This window comes from Panthera leo, chromosome D2, assembly GCF_018350215.1.
Source record: "Panthera leo isolate Ple1 chromosome D2, P.leo_Ple1_pat1.1, whole genome shotgun sequence".
NCBI classification, from domain to species: domain Eukaryota; kingdom Metazoa; phylum Chordata; class Mammalia; order Carnivora; family Felidae; genus Panthera; species Panthera leo.
This window is the reverse complement of record NC_056689.1, coordinates 32,207,826-32,213,825: the sequence shown is the minus strand read 5'-3', so window position 1 is coordinate 32,213,825 and position 6,000 is coordinate 32,207,826.

Below are 6,000 nucleotides of genomic sequence, written 5' to 3'. Positions count from 1 at the left end.
TCCCTAAGACCCATCTGTCCTAGTGTGGGACCCCACACATTTTTCATCATTCCCATTGGCAGGTTTACTTTTCTCTTTTCCACTCATTTTTCAAGAATCAGACGATATGGGTAAAACTCAATAGTGTACTCAAATAATTACCCAAAACTCAAAGATGGCCACTGCCAAGGTCCATCTCCTGGCTGGCACTCAGTGTCCCTGTGCTATCATAGCTCAAAGTGTTTGTGGGTCAACTGAGGCCTGAAATGGCTGAATTCTGTGTAAATGAAAGGTAGTCTAGGAGTATCAATGTCACAAGTACCAAGGCCAAAAGTCACAGGGTTTCCATCTTCCTCAGTCTGTCCTTGCCTGCCCCAGAAATTGGTGATGGCTCTGTGTGAAAGACTCTATCTTCCCAAGATGGTTGCAACCGCACCTCCCAACCCACATGCCACTGAGTCACCTTGACATTGCCCCCAGTGAGAGATAAAGTCTCTGTCCTCCCCTTGAATCTGATGGGCCTCTGGCTTGCTCATAACCAATGGAATTCAATAGAAGCAGTTCTGATGACTTCCAACACTGGCCCGTAAAACACGATACAGGTGCAACCTGGCTAGCCAGAACACTCGGGCTTGACGCCCTGAGCCGCCAGGTAAGTAGGGTCACCATCCTGAGGCCACCATGCTGATCGGATGCCCAAACTATCACACTGGAAGAGATCACTTGTAGATGCCCAAGACCACATGGCGAGAGCGGCTTGGCCATCCTTGTCACATGTTGTTCCAACACGAGCCTCCATCTGAATACAGAGTCGTGAGAGCCTGAGCCAGAATCACCCAACTGAACCTTCCTTGAGTTCCTGGCCCACAGAAATCATGGCAGATAATATAATGATTGTTTTTGCTTTAGGCCACGGAGTTCTGGGGTGAGTTGTTACTCAGCAATAGGTAACCATGTTGTTGGTTCTGTGACGATTACGATAGCGTATCATGTTTTTACTGCTGTTGTTACTGTTATTTATTATTGTAATTCCAATTTTGCCTCCACTGGAGAACCTCGACGGGAGTTGACAGCCTGACCACCTCCCTCTCTCTACCAGACTCTCCCTCTGAATGTGCTGGGAACCTCGGAGGGCCTGTCAGGAGCTCCTCACCGTTAGGAACTCCTCACCGTTAAAATTTATTGACAACCGGAGCCTCTTGTCTGCTAGCGATCTCTACTCCCTTGGCAGGGCACTCCCTGTCCCCCCACCCTGCCGGGTGGGTAGTAAGATCTGCCTCATCTTGGGTCGAGGGAATAGCTTTCCGTGTGTTCTGATTGCAGTGACCCCTGCACAGTCTATTTGTGCCAGGAAGTTCACCATTACTGGCTCTTTGGGATGTGTCACTGCTTTTTCTTGTGAGAGAACAGGGAGAGCTTCTGACCCCCTGTCTCCCTCCTGCTCTGTGAGGGGAGATGTCAGCTCCCTTCCTGAGTGGGGCCTGCAGAGCAGGACTGCGGGGAATTTCCCTGGACAGACCACCTGGTACCTGCAGGCCCTTAGCCCCACATCAAGACTGACCTGCATCCTGTCCTCAGGGAGCAGGAGGGGACACCTCACAGGCTCTTCATAAACCGACGTCCCCCCCACACCCATCCCACCTCTCCAGAGAACTCGCTACCCTTTTTAAGGCCAAAAGCGGCCATGAGCTCTCTTCAGTGGACACTAGCAATTAGTAATTGACCGCATTTCTGTTTTTGCTTTGGTTTCTAGAAAATGGATGGCCAAAGCTGTGGTTCACCATGACAAGAGTATAGATCGTGCTGGTAGAAAAACAAAGGGAAAAAAATCAGTTACAACTCTATTACCCGGAGATAAAGAAACTGCATTTTGTGCTATAGCCTGCCAGACTACACACACACACACACACACACACACGTAAAAGTGGGACTTTATAACTTGCACAGTTTACATACAACGTATATATCTAGTCATGGCATTATATACCCTTCAATGGGACGGTGACTATTTCTTGGAGACCATAGTCATTTCAACAAGCTAATGAGGGAGTGTCTGGCTGGCTCAGTCAGCAAAGCGTGCTACTCTTGATCTCAGGGTTGTGAGTTTGAGCCCCATGTTGGGCGTAGAGATTACTTAAAAATAAAACCTTGAAGAAAAAAAAAAAAAGAAGCTCATGAGATTTCTAGTCCCCTTACTAGAACAATATGGCATATCCTTACAAATTTGGCATTAGTTTCTATCAATAAATAAACTATTTGTAAGCAAATTAGATTCTATAGGTGTAATTTTAATTTTTGTGGGTCCATAACGTTCAGCTGTGTGGCCATATCGTAATTTATTTTACTAATCCCTTATTGTTGGGCATGTAGGCGTCTTCTAATGTTCCACTGTTACAAACTACTCTGAAAATCTCTGCAGCGAAATCATTAGGGGCACCTTGGTCCCGTCCTCATTTATGCTGGCTGCGTGTTCCAGGACTTTGTGGCGATTTTATACCTTCTCTGGAACAAGGCAGGGCATGTTTAAATACACGCAATGTCTGCCCATCCGAGAGTTGGAAGGGCTCCCTGCTGTGGCCAGGGTGTAGCCTGGGGGATCCTGGCCCAGTGTCACTCAGGGCTCAGAGAGGGGCCAAGGGGAGGGGAGGCGCTGGTGTGGTTTCCAGCCAGCAGGGTGTCAAGGACGCCTGTGATGCAGGCTGCTGGGGACCCGGCCTCCGCTGCCCAGCCTGAGGAGCAGTGATTTATGTCTCGGGCTGAGGCAGAACAGGGGCCGTGTGTTCCCTCCTGGAGCCGGGGTTGTGAGGTGGGAAGATGGCAGGAGGGTGGCAACAGCTGGCTTCCAGGGACCTGGTACACAGGCTGGCGAATCTCTGTGTCCATAAAGCGAGCCTTCAACAGCAGGCCAGCCGCGTTGCGGAGGCTGCCCGTGGAGGTGGGCAGGGACCAACCCAAACAGCCAGCAGAGAAAGGGGCCTTTGTGGCCAGTGGAGCACGACTGCTGGAGTTGGAGGGAGGATGCCAGGGCTGTGTGGCCAGGGAGGTGGCCGGCAGGTGTGGCTCCCAGGTCGCCTGATAGTGCAGCCCCCGGAGGGGCAGGACGGGTCGCAGCATGCAGTGCTAGAGGCTGGGCCCTTCGATCTCGAGGCACTTGCTTCCTTCCTTTTTTTTTTTTTTTTTTTTATCATTTTTCCTTTAAAAAGGTTTTTTCTCTTTATTAATTTTGGTAATTAGAAGAGTGATCTGCTCATTTATGTGGTGAGTCCATGCAAAGCTGGAGAAAAGAGCATAAGGAACTCCCCCTGCCCCCCAATTCCCACTTCAGCCCCGGGGCCCTCTCAAAACCCCCCTGGGGTCCTTACATCTACACGGCTAGGGCCTTGCTATTGTTTGTTTAAAAAAAAAAAAATAAGACACTCTTTTTCATCTGGGAGTAGCTGCCATTTTCAACCAAATGGATGGAACTGGAGGGTATTATGCTGAGGCAGAGAAAGAGAGATTATCATATGATTTCACTTGTATGTGGTATTTGAGAAACTTAACAAAAGACCATGGGGGAAGGGAAGGAAAAATAAGTTACAAAGAGAGGGAGGGAGGCAAACCACAAGAGACTCTTAAATGCAAACTGAGGGTTGATGGGGGTGAGGGGTTGAGGGGGTGGGGAAGGTGGGTGATGGGCATTGAGGAGGGCACTTGTTGGAATGAGCACTGGGTGTTCTATGTAAGTGATGAATCACGGGAATCTACTCCTGAAGCCAAGACTTCACTGTGCGTGAGCTAACTTGACAATAAATTTAAAAACAAAAACAAAAAACAGGGGCGCCTGGGTGGCTCAGGTGGTTAAGCATCCGACTTCGGCTCAGATCATGATCTCATGATTTGTGGCTTCAAGCCCCGCGTCGGGCTCTGTGCCGACAGCTCAGAGCCTGGAGCCTGCTTCGGATTCTGTCTCCCTCTCTCTGTCCCTCCCCCACTCATACTCTCTCAAAAATAAATAAAACATTAAAATTTTTAAAAAAAATATTTGGACTTAGTGAATCAAGAATAAAAACTGAATAGGGGTGCCTGGGTGGCTCAGTGGGTTAAGCATCTGACTTCGGCTCAGGTCATGATCTCACAGCTTGTGAGTTTGAGCCCTGCATCAGGCTCTGTGCTGATAGCTCAGAGCTCAGAGCCTGCTTCGGATTCTGTGTCTTGCTCGCTTTCTCTCTGCCCCTCCCCCGCTCACACCCTGTCTCTCTCTCTCAAAAAATAAGTAAACAAAAAAATTTAAAAAAAAAGATTCTGTGTCTCCCCCTCTCTCTGCCCCTCCCCTACTCACTCTGTCTCTCTCAAAAATAAATAAACATCAAAACATTTTTTAAAAAAAGAATAAAAACTGAATAGCACATGGAATTGCTATTTTTTTCATCAGTTTTTCCTCAGAATCTGTTAACATGACATGTACAATGATTGAAAGCATAGAAGAAAGAGGTTTACATTAGGGTCCCCACTTTTTAAGAAGTTTGTAGACTTTGTCACTGCTTTCCATGTAAGAGATAGTAAATCCCCAGATTAAAGGCACAAAGTGCTATCAGAGTACAGGTTGGACAATGCTTATATGGTAATTCTCATCTTTCAAAGCATTTTTTTTTTCATATTAACTATCTGAGGCGAGCAGAGATGGGATTCTTCTTTATTTGTAATATAGAAAACTTTCAGGGCGCCTGAGTGGCTCAGTCAGTTGAGCATCCGACTTTGGCTCAGGTCATGATCTCATGGTTCATGGGTTCATGCCCCAACGTAGGACTCTGTGCTGACAGCTCGGAGCCTGGAGCCTGCTTTGGATTCTGTGTTTCGCTGTCTCTGTCCCTCTCCTGCTCATGCTCTGTCACTCTCTCTGTCTCTCTCTCAAAAAAGAAATAAGCATTAGGGGCACCTGGGTGGCTCAGTCGGCAAGTGTCCAACTTCAGCTCAGGTCATGATCTCACGGTTCATGAGTTCGAGCCCCACGTCGGGCTCTGTGCTGAAGCTCGGAGCCTGGAGCCTGCTTCGGATTCTGTGTCTCCCTCTCTCTTTGCCCCCTCCCCCCATTCATGCTCTGTCTCTGTCTCTCTCTCAAAAATAAATAAACGTTAAAAAAATTTTTTTAAAGAAATAAACATTAAAAAAAAGTTTAAAACAATAAATAAATAAAAATAAATTTAGCAATATGCTCACAGGCCTCCAGATAGTAGGGCTGTTGCCATCCACGGTTTGTTGTAACACCTGCACGATCCGCGACCGTAGGAATCTACCAGTGGTCACGCAGACCCCTAGGGGGGCAGTGGTCTCACTGTTTCAAACGATATTGTAAAACCACTCTTTTTCATGTACCCTTTCGGTGGCTGCTTTTCTTCCCATAGGAAACTTGTCAGCGTTGGCGCTGCGGGGCTATAAAATATGTGTGTTTTTCTTATTTTAGAAGAAAATGTCAGATTGTTTTCCACAAAGGTGATGCAACACGCTCATGGCAAAGTTCAGCTGCCGAGTCCCAGGTCCCCTCAGTGCCACTGCTATTGTGGCTTTGTTTTAAATTCTGCTCTGTTTGTGGGTAAAAATTAGTATCTCATTGCTGCTTTCATTTGCATTTTTTGGAACTCTGATAAAGCCAAACGTCATTTCCAATTTTTATTGGCCACCGGCTTCTCTCTTCCCAATTCCTGCTTCACAGATACCTCTGGGGAGGCCATCCCTCGTGGAATGGGGACAGACCATAGTCTTAAATGCCCCTCCCATCACATCATATTAAAGGTACACGGTAACATGACTTAGCATGTTGATGCTAACATTGCTTCATAATCTCTGAGCAAGACATTTTCATGTGGCACCAGGCCCCGCCTCTAACGTGCACATCCTTCAGGACCCGCCGATACAGCTAATCTGGGGTTCCTGCCTTCCGGAAGCAACCTCCCTTCGCCAGCACCTCCAGCTGAGAGGGACACAGGCCAAGCTCCCCCGAGTACTCCCCTTATGCTTCCGGGTCACCAAATGACAGCCTCT